The sequence below is a fragment of the Procambarus clarkii genome, chromosome 3 (genome assembly GCF_040958095.1).
Source record: "Procambarus clarkii isolate CNS0578487 chromosome 3, FALCON_Pclarkii_2.0, whole genome shotgun sequence".
NCBI classification, from domain to species: domain Eukaryota; kingdom Metazoa; phylum Arthropoda; class Malacostraca; order Decapoda; family Cambaridae; genus Procambarus; species Procambarus clarkii.
The window spans coordinates 60,894,528-60,909,975 of NC_091152.1; positions in this window are offsets into that span (position 1 = coordinate 60,894,528).

Sequence of the window (15,448 nt, forward strand, 5' to 3'; positions counted from 1 at the left end):
GTTACCTGATACCAGTCTGTTTCGCTCTGGTGATTTGTCACTTAGGCTTGTGAACAATATATTCACAGTCACGATTCCGGGCGAGCGTTGGTATATTGAAAAGATGCTGAGTTTAACTTGACGGTGAGGAATTGACGGTGTTCAGTCTACTGGCCGATAGACAGAACAGGACACGTCCTCTGTGTAAGGGCTCCCTCACGTGAATGCTCTTGCCTGGGGCTCAGGGCATCTCGTGGGACACAACACAAAGGGTTACAATTTGACCAATAGCATTGCAGCAAACAAGCGGGAACCAGTCATATTGATTGTTCCCTGATCAGTAGCAGAGGTGATGTCATGACCACGTCACAGTTATTCTCCATCGCGCTGGTTGAGGCTGACCCCAAAGGTCAGACTCTGTCCTGTCGCCTCGCTGGCGTCTCTCTCACGCTAGCACCAGCCAATATACTCTCTGACCCTATGGCCAGTAACTTAACTTCCCTGTATCTACTTCCAGCCTGGACATACAGTGGCCTCCGTATTATAAACATGTTCCTGGTTAAGTGGGCATTCTGTAGATACCCAACATGCCAGATTAATATCCAGGGTTAACAGAGATAGGGGGTTGTGCACGAGGATCGGTGCACTGTGCACTGTAATGAGCCATTCAAGTCAGCTGTGGGAGAATCTTGAGAGACCATACTCTCACACTGCGAGAGGTCGAAAGGTTGTGGGACGTCATTGTGGAGTATAATTTATATATATATATATATATATATATATATATATATATATATATATATATATATATATATATATATATATATATATATATATATATGTGGAGTATAATTTATATATATATATATAAATTATACTCCACATATATATATATATATATATATATATATATATATATATATATATATATATATATATATATATATATATATATATATATATATATATATATATATATATATATATATATATATATATATATATATATATAAAATATGCCACCACTGTGCTACACGATACAGTCCCTGTATCTAGTAGTGATCTCTTTTGTTTCCTGCAGCATCACAAAGTCAAAGATTTAGGTGGAGATAAATAATATACGAAATATTAAAGAATGCAGACTTTGACAAATCTGCGGGGAGAAAAGATCTCTAGAAATACTCACAAGTTCACATGGATGATAAGGTCATGGGAGGTCACACAGCAGCGTTGTGGCAAAGGTCACAACACAGAAACAGGTCAAAAAACCTGCAGAGAATGTGGAATAATATTAGTGGAACGTGGAAATATATTACTCCATCTTTCTGTTAAGGAAAGATGTAGTAATATAAGAAAATGCTGTCAGGAATGTGTGGATATATGATCTATGATCCGTCACCTGTAGGGAGCGTTATATCCGTTATACTCATGAACACAGACCTTAATAAATATCATAGAAATCTGAAATGAATTTTATAAAAATTGTTTTTCAAATATGGTAACATGCATTAAAAAGCACAGATTTGGCATATATATATATTTAGATTATTTTAAACAATCGTAAAAGTTTTAATTACGAGAGTTATTCCAAAATTGTTCCTAGTAATAACAAAATATATATGTGTGTGTTTGAAATCACGAAACAATTAACACGTGATGAACAATGTGACAATGTCAAACCACGAAGGAAGGATTAATACAGGATTTTCTCTAAGTACTTTCGTGTATTATAATATTAAATATTACAACAGATTCTTGATCAAGATAAATCGAGATTACGCGTTTACTCCCAAATGTCGAGTTTTGCTTCAGATCAGGACAATATGAATACGTGGTCGAAGGCTGTGTCCATGTGTGTCCGTATGTGTCTTACACATTCCTCTCGTCTTCCACCCCCTTGACCACGATCGTGACCTCGCTCAGTAATCTTCCTCATGTAAATACACCACAATAATTATGAGGGTGGTACCAGCGACGATATTAATGAGGTAACTACCTATGATGACCGTGGCAGTGTTGACCTTAATCATTAACCCTCACAAGACAGGTCAACAATGTATCACTAACGACTGTATTGGTCCAGCCGTCCGTGTAGATGGTTCGTGTTGTAACTCACAGCGTTGTGTAAACACACGAGTTTTCAACGACAGTGTGGCGTGTTGTGGTGATAAGGGAAAATAAATAAAATATATGAAGGTAAAGTGCTCTCAGACACACACACACACTCACTATTCATAACTTTAAAACTAGGTATGATAGAGAAGGAAAGGAGTAATTGCTTTAAACAACAGGCGGCTACAGAGGCGGGAGCCATTGGGGAATATAAACCTGGATATGCGTATGGAAATTTCAAGACGCACAAGCCTGGAAACCCACTTCGGCCAATCATTAGCCAGATACCCACACCCACGTACAGACTGGCAAAGCGACTCAACGGCCTGCTGACTCCTTATGTTCCTTGCGCTTTCAGCCTGAAGTCTCCAAAGGAATTTGTGGACTTACTGCGGGGCACACGGGCCACAGGGATAAGAGCCTCGTTGGACGTAGAATCGCTGTTTACCAACGTACCTGTGGACGAGACAATCGGAATGATAGCCGACAGAGTGTATCGTGATCCAGCCTGTACTCCTCTTGACATGCCAGAAAGTATTCTGAGGAAACTACTCCAAGCTTGTACTAAAGAGGCACCCTTCTTGAGCCCGGATGGGCACATGTATAAGCAAGTAGATGGGGTCGCCATGGGTTCTCCCCTAGGTGTCCTGTTTGCAAACTTCTACATGGGTACCATCGAGCAAAAAGTCTTAGTCGACATGAACTTGAAACCGGCCATATACTGCAGGTATGTTGACGACATTTTTACACAGGTACCTGATGTCAGACATCTGCAGAAGCTGAAGTAGGCATTTGAGCAGAGTTCCGTGCTGCGTTTCACTTACGAGACGGAAAAGGATGGGAAGCTGCCTTTTCTAGATGTAACAGTCATGGAAAAGGGCGGAGGTTTCCACACTGCAGTCTACACTAAGGAAACAAACATAGGAATGTGCCTAAATGCCAACAGCGACTGCCCTGACAGGTACAAGAGGAGTGTTGCTAACGCATACGTCGACCGTGCTCTCAGCCACAGCTCAGAATGGAAGCAATTCGACGAAGAACTCTGTAGGGTAAGGCAGGTCCTAGTCAATAACGGCTTCTCCAATGGTTTCATCGAAGACATCATAAGAAGGAAAGTGAAAAGCCATGCAACCTCTGAAGAGACAACTAACACAACACCTATACCCCCTATTAGACTATTTTACAGGAACTTCTTTTCCACAGCTCATAAAACGGAGGAAAGGGTCCTGAAAGATATTGTTAATAGAAACGTTATCCCTACAGACAAAAATCAGAGGATACAACTGACAATTTACTATAAAACCAGAAAAACGGCCAGCCTACTCATGAGAAACTCTCCAGACACAAAACAGAACGCTTTAAAAGAGACTAATGTCGTCTATGCCTTCAAATGCCCACTTGGGGACTGTAAGCTCCAAAAAACCCAGTATATAGGCAAGACAACAACATCTCTTTCTAGGCGTTTAACGATGCATAAGCAACAGGGCTCCATTAAGGAACATATAATCTCTTCCCATAACCAAACCATCGCCAGAGAAATCCTAGTAAACAACACAGAAATCATCGATAGATACAGCGATAGCAGGCGGCTTGACGTTTGCGAGGCACTACACATCAAGAAGTCAACACCAGCAATCAACAGCCAATTATTGCACAACTATATTCTACCCACCTCAAGACTCCGCTCCAATATAGAAGCATCAAGAAATATGGACCAATAGGCTTTCTACAAACACTTCTATTCAATACCCATTGTTTCTGTTCTGTCTTGTGTTGATACTTTTAATACCCTATTAATATCCCCTCCTGTTCTGTCTTGTGTTAATGCCACATCACCCTTCCCACCTCACTCAAATGTAGATATAAAATCAGAGATACGTTCTAATCAGTTGTGTATTTGTGAAGTCTTTGAAAATGTAATAAGTTTTACGAAACGCGCCCGTGTCGCGTCAGACTAGAAATAAAAATGAATTTTGGAGAAGTGATTTTTGATTTACCTCCAACAGTGAAGCGTAATGTACGAAAGATTGAGAAAATTCGTGTTAGAATTATTAATCTTACTTTTTCGGTCATATTTAATAATATATATATATATATATATATATATATTATTAAATATGACCGAAAATATATATATATATATATATATATATATATATATATATATATATATATATATATATATATATATATATATATATATATATATATATATATATATATATATATATATAGGGATGGTCCCCATTTCCTTAAGTACTTTCGTATATTAAATACATCTTCAGAAGGAGTGATTTTACAGATCGAGTGATGGGTATAAATAGGCAGGAGAGAGTGGTGAAGTGGGGTGAGGTACAATACTTGGACAACGCAGACGGCCCATTGGCCCATCAGATGCACCCAATTGGCCCATCCGATGTAGCCCAATGGCCCATCTGATATAGCAGACATACAAGCATAATACATAGGTAATTATAACATAAAGAGGTAAATATATACAATGAATTAGTGAGACAAATGTTTTTCAATGATCCTACTTAAATCGCCCTTTAGCTGATCTATTAGAAATGGATTTAAGTTATATAGGCCACTGCTAATATTCAAATTACTTTCTTTTCTCATGGTATTGGGGGTGCTATATTAAGCTGGATTAGGGCATGGCTATACCAAAGGAAACAGAGAGTTAGTATAAATGGAATCAAGTCAGAGTGGGAAAATGTTGTAAGTGGAGTGCCTCAAGGCTCTGTCCTGGGACCTCTGTTGTTTATAATATATATAAATGATTTAGATTCAGGTTTGAGTAGCAACATTTGCAAATTTGCCGATGATACGAAAATCGGTAGGGAAATTAATTCGGAGGAGGACTCACTATCACTTCAAGTTGATCTAGATAGGGTTTTGAAATGGTCAAAGGATTGGCAGATGCAGTTTAATGCTGATAAATGTAAAGTTCTGAGGTTAGGTAATGATGATAGAGTTACAAGATACGAGCTAGATGGTGTTGTGATTGCGAAGTCGGATTGCGAAAGGGATCTGGGAGTTATGATTAGTAAGAATTTAAAACAAAAGGATCAATGCATAAATGTTCGTAATAAGGCAAATCGGACACTTGGATTTATTAATCGCAGCGTTAGTAACAAGACACCTGGTGTGGTTCTCAAGCTATATCTTGCTCTAGTTAGGCCCCATTTAGATTATGCAGTTCAGTTTTGGTCGCCATATTATAGAATGGATATAAATTCACTTGAACGTGTCCAGCGTAGGATGACTAAGTTAATTCCCCAAATTAGAAATCTTTCATATGAAGAAAGATTAACAAAGCTTAAGTTGCATTCACTGGAAAGGCGAAGAGTTAGGGGCGACATGATAGAGGTTTACAAGTGGGTGAATGGACATAACAAGGGAGATATTAATAGGGTATTAAAAGTATCAACACAGGACAGAACACGAAACAATGGGTATAAATTGGATAAGTTTAGATTTAGGAAAGACTTGGGTAAATACTGGTTCAGTAACAGGGTTGTAGATTTGTGGAACCAATTGCCGCGTAACGTGGTGGAGGTGGGGTCCCTCGATTGTTTCAAGCGCGGGTTGGACAAGTATATGAGTGGGATTGGGTGGTTATAGAATAGGAGCTGCCTCGTATGGGCCAATAGGCCTTCTGCAGTTACCTTTGTTCTTATGTTCTTATGTTCTTTGGTGATCTGTATCAAAGCAGATTCAATTAGGTTTCTGTTATAGGTGCTTTTACAATTTGTTATTGAAGAAGCACTCTCCCAAACAATTTGGTGAGCTTTTTCTGACAAATGCACAAACAAAGCATTAGACAATTGGCCATGTCTTACAGAGTATTTATGTTGCGATATTCTGCATTTTAAATCTTTAGATGTTTGCCCGACATAGAACTTATTACATTCCTTACAAGGTATTTTATAAATGACGCAATTATCACTACGAGGGCTGTTCCTAACTAATAGCTTACCAACAGTGTTTTCGTAGCTAAACATTACATCTATATTAAAAAGTTTCAAGGCCTTGACAATATTCTCAAACCCAGAGAAATATGGTAAACATAACACATTCTTTGGGCGAATCCTTTCACTGCATACATTATTATAATATGTACGACGTGCTTTGTTACGACAAACTTCCAAAAAATTCAGTGGGTAACAAAGCTTAAGACCAATCGAATCAATATTCTTAAATTCTTCGTCTAAGAATTCTGAAAATATTGATTCGATTGGTCTTAAGCTTTGTTACCCACTGAATTTATATATATATATATATATATATATATATATATATATATATATATATATATATATATATATATATATATATATATATATATATGTAACTGAAAACTCACACCCCAGAAGTGACTCGAACCCATACTCCCAGAAGCACAGAAGCAACGCAACTGGTATGTACAAGACGCCTTAATCCACTTGACCATCACGACCGGACATAATGAGGTGATAGCCGAGGCTATTTGAACCACCCCACCGCCGGCACTCGGATAGTTATCTTGGGCATAGCATTTTACAGAATCACCTCATTCTTTGGGGCACACGTGAGGAACACAAATGCGAACAAGCCTGAATGGTCCCCAGGACAATATGCAACTGAAAACTCACACCCCAGAAGTGACTCGAACCCATACTCCCAGAAGCAACGCAACTGGTATGTACAAGACGCCTTAATCCACTTGACCATCACGACCGGACATAATGAGGTGATAGCCGAGGCTATTTGAACCACCCCACCGCCGGCACTCGGATAGTTATCTTGGGCATAGCATTTTACAGAATCACCTCATTCTTTGGGGCACACGTGAGGAACACAAATGCGAACAAGCCTGAATGGTCCCCAGGACAATATGCAACTGAAAACTCACACCCCAGAAGTGACTCGAACCCATACTCCCAGAAGCAACGCAACTGGTATGTACAAGACGCCTTAATCCACTTGACCATCACGACCGGACATAATGAGGTGATAGCCGAGGTTATTTGAACCACCCCACCGCCGGCACTCAGATAGTTATCTTGGGCATAGCATTTTACCAAATCACCTCATTCTTTGGGGCACACGTGAGGAACACAAATGCGAACAAGCCTGAATGGTCCCCAGGACAATATGCAACTGAAAACTCACACCCCAGAAGTGACTCGAACCCATACTCCCAGAAGCAACGCAACTGGTATGTACAAGACGCCTTAATCCACTTGACCATCACGACCGGACATAATGAGGTGATAGCCGAGGCTATTTGAACCACCCCACCGCCGGCACTCGGATAGTTATCTTGGGCATAGCATTTTACCAAATCACCTCATTCTTTGGGGCACACGTGAGGAACACAAATGCGAACAAGCCTGAATGGTCCCCAGGACAATATGCAACTGAAAACTCACACCCCAGAAGTGACTCGAACCCATACTCCCAGAAGCAACGCAACTGGTATGTACAAGACGCCTTAATCCACTTGACCATCACGACCGGACATAATGAGGTGATAGCCGAGGCTATTTGAACCACCCCACCGCCGGCACTCGGATAGTTATCTTGGGCATAGCATTTTACCAAATCACCTCATTCTTTGGGGCACACGTGAGGAACACAAATGCGAACAAGCCTGAATGGTCCCCAGGACAATATGCAACTGAAAACTCACACCCCAGAAGTGACTCGAACCCATACTCCCAGAAGCAACGCAACTGGTATGTACAAGACGCCTTAATCCACTTGACCATCACGACCGGACATAATGAGGTGATAGCCGAGGCTATTTGAACCACCCCACCACCGGCACTCGGATAGTTATCTTGGGCATAGCATTTTACCAAATCACCTCATTCTTTGGGGCACACGTGAGGAACACAAATGCGAACAAGCCTGAATGGTCCCCAGGACAATATGCAACTGAAAACTCACACCCCAGAAGTGACTCGAACCCATACTCCCAGAAGCAACGCAACTGGTATGTACAAGACGCCTTAATCCACTTGACCATCACGACCGGACATAATGAGGTGATAGCCGAGGCTATTTGAACCACCCCACCACCGGCACTCGGATAGTTATCTTGGGCATAGCATTTTACCAAATCACCTCATTCTTTGGGGCACACGTGAGGAACACAAATGCGAACAAGCCTGAATGGTCCCCAGGACAATATGCAACTGAAAACTCACACCCCAGAAGTGACTCGAACCCATACTCCCAGAAGCAACGCAACTGGTATGTACAAGACGCCTTAATCCACTTGACCATCACGACCGGACATAATGAGGTGATAGCCGAGGCTATTTGAACCACCCCACCGCCGGCACTCGGATAGTTATCTTGGGCATAGCATTTTACAGAATCACCTCATTCTTTGGGGCACACGTGAGGAACACAAATGCGAACAAGCCTGAATGGTCCCCAGGACAATATGCAACTGAAAACTCACACCCCAGAAGTGACTCGAACCCATACTCCCAGAAGCAACGCAACTGGTATGTACAAGACGCCTTAATCCACTTGACCATCACGACCGGACATAATGAGGTGATAGCCGAGGCTATTTGAACCACCCCACCGCCGGCACTCGGATAGTTATCTTGGGCATAGCATTTTACCAAATCACCTCATTCTTTGGGGCACACGTGAGGAACACAAATGCGAACAAGCCTGAATGGTCCCCAGGACAATATGCAACTGAAAACTCACACCCCAGAAGTGACTCGAACCCATACTCCCAGAAGCAACGCAACTGGTATGTACAAGACGCCTTAATCCACTTGACCATCACGACCGGACATAATGAGGTGATAGCCGAGGCTATTTGAACCACCCCACCGCCGGCACTCGGATAGTTATCTTGGGCATAGCATTTTACCAAATCACCTCATTCTTTGGGGCACACGTGAGGAACACAAATGCGAACAAGCCTGAATGGTCCCCAGGACAATATGCAACTGAAAACTCACACCCCAGAAGTGACTCGAACCCATACTCCCAGAAGCAACGCAACTGGTATGTACAAGACGCCTTAATCCACTTGACCATCACGACCGGACATAATGAGGTGATAGCCGAGGCTATTTGAACCACCCCACCACCGGCACTCGGATAGTTATCTTGGGCATAGCATTTTACCAAATCACCTCATTCTTTGGGGCACACGTGAGGAACACAAATGCGAACAAGCCTGAATGGTCCCCAGGACAATATGCAACTGAAAACTCACACCCCAGAAGTGACTCGAACCCATACTCCCAGAAGCAACGCAACTGGTATGTACAAGACGCCTTAATCCACTTGACCATCACGACCGGACATAATGAGGTGATAGCCGAGGCTATTTGAACCACCCCACCACCGGCACTCGGATAGTTATCTTGGGCATAGCATTTTACCAAATCACCTCATTCTTTGGGGCACACGTGAGGAACACAAATGCGAACAAGCCTGAATGGTCCCCAGGACAATATGCAACTGAAAACTCACACCCCAGAAGTGACTCGAACCCATACTCCCAGAAGCAACGCAACTGGTATGTACAAGACGCCTTAATCCACTTGACCATCACGACCGGACAAAATGAGGTGATAGCCGAGGCTATTTGAACCACCCCACCGCCGGCACTCGGATAGTAATCTTGGGCATAGCATTTTACCAAATCACCTCATTCTTTGGGGCACACGTGAGGAACACAAATGCGAACAAGCCTGAATGGTCCCCAGGACAATATGCAACTGAAAACTCACACCCCAGAAGTGACTCGAACCCATACTCCCAGAAGCAACGCAACTGGTATGTACAAGACGCCTTAATCCACTTGACCATCACGACCGGACATAATGAGGTGATAGCCGAGGCTATTTGAACCACCCCACCACCGGCACTCGGATAGTTATCTTGGGCATAGCATTTTACCAAATCACCTCATTCTTTGGGGCACACGTGAGGAACACAAATGCGAACAAGCCTGAATGGTCCCCAGGACAATATGCAACTGAAAACTCACACCCCAGAAGTGACTCGAACCCATACTCCCAGAAGCAACGCAACTGGTATGTACAAGACGCCTTAATCCACTTGACCATCACGACCGGACATAATGAGGTGATAGCCGAGGCTATTTGAACCACCCCACCACCGGCACTCGGATAGTTATCTTGGGCATAGCATTTTACCAAATCACCTCATTCTTTGGGGCACACGTGAGGAACACAAATGCGAACAAGCCTGAATGGTCCCCAGGACAATATGCAACTGAAAACTCACACCCCAGAAGTGACTCGAACCCATACTCCCAGAAGCAACGCAACTGGTATGTACAAGACGCCTTAATCCACTTGACCATCACGACCGGACAAAATGAGGTGATAGCCGAGGCTATTTGAACCACCCCACCGCCGGCACTCGGATAGTAATCTTGGGCATAGCATTTTACCAAATCACCTCATTCTTTGGGGCACACGTGAGGAACACAAATGCGAACAAGCCTGAATGGTCCCCAGGACAATATGCAACTGAAAACTCACACCCCAGAAGTGACTCGAACCCATACTCCCAGAAGCAACGCAACTGGTATGTACAAGACGCCTTAATCCACTTGACCATCACGACCGGACAAAATGAGGTGATAGCCGAGGCTATTTGAACCACCCCACCGCCGGCACTCGGATAGTAATCTTGGGCATAGCATTTTACCAAATCACCTCATTCTTTGGGGCACACGTGAGGAACACAAATGCGAACAAGCCTGAATGGTCCCCAGGACAATATGTAACTGAAAACTCACACCCCAGAATTAGTGGGTTAAGTGGATTAAGGCGTCTTGTACATACCAGTTGCGTTGCTTCTGGGAGTATGGGTTCGAGTCACTTCTGGGGTGTGAGTTTTCAGTTGCATATTGTCCTGGGGACCATTCAGGCTTGTTCGCATTTGTGTTCCTCACGTGTGCCCCAAAGAATGAGGTGATTTGGTAAAATGCTATGCCCAAGATTACTATCCGAGTGCCGGCGGTGGGGTGGTTCAAATAGCCTCGGCTATCACCTCATTTTGTCCGGTCGTGATGGTCAAGTGGATTAAGGCGTCTTGTACATACCAGTTGCGTTGCTTCTGGGAGTATGGTTTCGAGTCACTTCTGGGGTGTGAGTTTTCAGTTGCATATTGTCCTGGGGACCATTCAGGCTTGTTCGCATTTGTGTTCCTCACGTGTGCCCCAAAGAATGAGGTGATTTGGTAAAATGCTATGCCCAAGATTACTATCCGAGTGCCGGCGGTGGGGTGGTTCAAATAGCCTCGGCTATCACCTCATTTTGTCCGGTCGTGATGGTCAAGTGGATTAAGGCGTCTTGTACATACCAGTTGCGTTGCTTCTGGGAGTATGGGTTCGAGTCACTTCTGGGGTGTGAGTTTTCAGTTGTATATTGTCCTGGGGACCATTCAGGCTTGTTCGCATATATATATATATATATATATATATATATATATATATATATATATATATATATATATATATATATATATATATATATATATATATATATATATATATTATATATATATTATATATATATTATATAAATAAATATATATAATATATATATATATATATATATATATATATATATATAATATTAATATCTATATTTTATATATATATATATATATATATATATATATATATATATATATATATATATATATATATAAATAAAATATATATTATATATATATTATATATATATATATATATTGATTATATATATATATATATATATATATATATATATATATATATATATAATATATATATATATATATATATATATATAAAATATATATATATATATATATATATATATATATATATATATATATATATATATATATATATATATATATATATATATATATATATATATATATATATATATATTATATATATATATTTTATATATATATATATATATATATATATATATATATATATATATATATATATATATATATATAAAATAAATATATATATATATATATATATATATATATATATCATTTATCCTCGGGGTATCGTGGAGACCGGACGCACCGTGGAGCTCCGGGCTACCTTCATACTTTATCACAAAACAGTGAGGTCAAGCAGGTGGGGCGTTGGTCAGGACATATGTGAACATCATTACAAGACATCTTCAGCGTTTGAAGTCCCTCCATCGTCCCAGTCAACGGTATTTTCCAATTTTCTCCTGTTTGTCAAGCTTGAACTCACCAGCAACAGTGCCAGTGAGGGAGGCCTACCACCTTAACGGCCGGGGCGGGATGGGGGAGGGAGGCGCGTGAGGGAAAGTGAACCTTTGAGTAAGGCGTCACTAGGAACACCCGCTCACCAGTCAGGCGGAGGAGGCTGGTAGTGGCCGCATTTCAAACTGCCCTCACCACCACACCACCCCACCACCTCCCTCGTGGGCTCAGTGAATGATAGTGAACAATTTCTGTCTGTTTGGTGTATACTTTGCGGCCCCGACATACAAAGTGAATACCATGTATATATAGTGCCATAGTGAAATATACATCTCAAAGTGCCAACTCCGATACTCAGTGCCATACACACCACAAAGTGTCAACCCCAGTTTATAGTGTCATACATATAACAAAGTGCCAACCCCATATTCTCAGTGTCATACATACCCTGGTGTACATATATGTGAATGTATATTGTGTGTCATGTGTATAGCCCACTCGATACCACGCCTCCCCCCCCAAACCGACCCCATCCCCCCCCCCCCCCCGCACCTCACTACCTGAGCTGACCCTCGCCCCACCGGCCTCCACACCCAGCCGCGGCCTCCACACCCAGCCGCGGCCTCCACACCCAGCTGATGCCTCCACACCCAGCCGCGGCCTCCACACCCAGCTGATGCCGCCACACCCAGCTGATGCCTCCACACCCAGTTGATGCCTCCACACCCAGCCGCGGCCTCCACACCCAGTTGCTGGCTCCACACCCAGTTGCTGGCTCCACACCCAGTTGATGCCTCCACACCCAGTTGCTGGCTCCACACCCAGTTGTTGGCTCCACACCCAGTTGCTTGGCCATGACCCAGTGTGTTTGCTCCCCTCTATAGAATAATGCACAGTTTAACTCTGCCAACCGAGTTGAAATGGAAGGGGTCCCAGCGGTCGGGCAGGACTCCACAAGCCTTGAGGTGCCAACAACTGCTCCTAAAAGAGGTTTTTGCCGAGTATGCAACAAAAACACCGCCATAAACTCCAACGGTGGTGTTATCCGCTTTCACACCTTCAACGAGGAAAGATGCAGTGGTTCCCACCAGCTTCCGAAGGGAAGCAATGGCCAGCTGCCATTAACAGTTAGGGAAGAGACTCCCATTAACCTAATCTCATCTGAGAACCTCACCCAAGCGATCATAGCGACGTCTGCTAGAACATTACCACACATCCCAAAAGCAGCCCGCCCAAATGCAGCAGCCAAACTTTGTAATCTTCTGAAAAGGGTCAATGATGCACCAGAAAACATTCAAGCGTGGCATAATGTCCTTCTGTTTGGCAATGTATGCCTCACCGTCCCTCCAAGGAGGGACAAATCACTTGCTTCCTCGGTCCTGAGGGCGATAAATGAATACCCAAGGGGGGACAACCTAGTTCGCCTGCCTCTGCGAGCAAAACACACCCACCGCAGAAATGGTAACAACAACATACCGGAAACGTACAAAATCAGAGCACAAATCACCAAGAAAATTGAAGAGGGAAATACCGCAAGTGCTATTAGAGTCCTCACCAGTGACGAGAAAATTGCTCCTCGAAACTCAGCCACAGCACGGGCCCTGCAAAGCAAGCACCCACCTAGAGCCCCTCAAGGCGACAACATCGTTCCGCCATCAGCCGACACCATTTCAGACCCATTAACCGTTGGTGAATCTGAGGTCTACAAAGCAGCCCTTTCTTTTCCACCTGGGTCAGCAGGCGGCTTTACAGGGTTAAAACCTCAACATATCAAGCAAATGTTAAATCCTGCGGTTGGTGATGCTGCACAAGATCTTCTTATGGAACTCACAAGGTTCGTCAACATGTGTCTGGCTGGTGAGATACCTGAGGTCATCAGGCCTCTCTTTTTTGGTGCCTCCCTCTGTGCTCTCAAAAAGAAGGACGAAGGAATCAGGCCAATCGCTGTTGGCAACACTCTCCGACGCCTGATTGCCAAGGCTGCTACGAGGGTTGTCAGCCAGCAAGCGGCTGAATTGCTGAAACCAATCCAGCTAGGATTTGGAATCCCCCAAGGCTGTGAAGCGGCTGCCCATGCAGCACGAGCATACATCACAAACATTTCTGATGAAAAGGCCCTGCTCAAACTGGACTTTAAGAATGCCTTCAACATGGTAAGAAGAGATGCAGTACTTTGTGCCGTACATCGCCATTTCCGGCCCCTCTACCCGTTCATACTATCGTGCTACAGTGGCGAGTCAAAACTGTTCTTTGGTGAACACGAAATCAGATCATGTGAAGGTGTTCAGCAAGGTGATCCTCTTGCTCCCCTTCTTTTCTGCTTAGTCTTAAAAGAAATCACCGAAAGCTTGTCCAGCGAGTTCAACATCTGGTTTTTGGATGATGGCACTATAGCTGGCACCGTAGACCACCTCTTGTCAGATATCAGGAAAATAAGGGAGCAAGAAGTAAGCCTGGGTCTCGTCCTGAACCCTTCCAAGTGTGAAGTAGTCTCCTCCAACCCAGACATCGTAGCTAGAATAAGGTCTGCCTTGCCTGGAGCCCATGTCATTAGGGCCGAGAACAGCACCCTCCTTGGAGCTCCCCTCGGGTCTAACGCCATTGAGGAGATCCTCGACAAGAAAATCGCAGGCCTTAGGAGGATGGAAGACAGAATAGGTGACATCGATGCCCACGATGCTTTTTATCTCCTCACCAAATGCCTATCCCTTCCGAGGCTAACCTACTTTCTGAGGTGCGCCCCATCTTACAACAACCCAAAGCTTGACGAGTATGACCTCCTACTGAAGACCATGCTGGAAAAAGTTGTTAACCTCTCTCTCAACGAATGCCAGTGGAAACAAGCCACTCTTCCTGTCAGGCTCGGTGGCTTGGGTGTCCGCACCGCCACCCAAATTGCAGTCCCAGCCTTCCTGTCTTCCTCCTCAGCATCAGATGACCTGGTTAAGGAAATTCTACCTGACACCCTGAGTGATGTAGCGGGGATACAGGACCCCCACTACACGGAATGTGACACGAAATGGGGTGCCATGACAGACCCAGCACTCAGAACAGCCATGCCGAAAGCCAAGAAACAATCCAGTTGGGACAGCCCCATTGTAGACAAAGAAGCCAC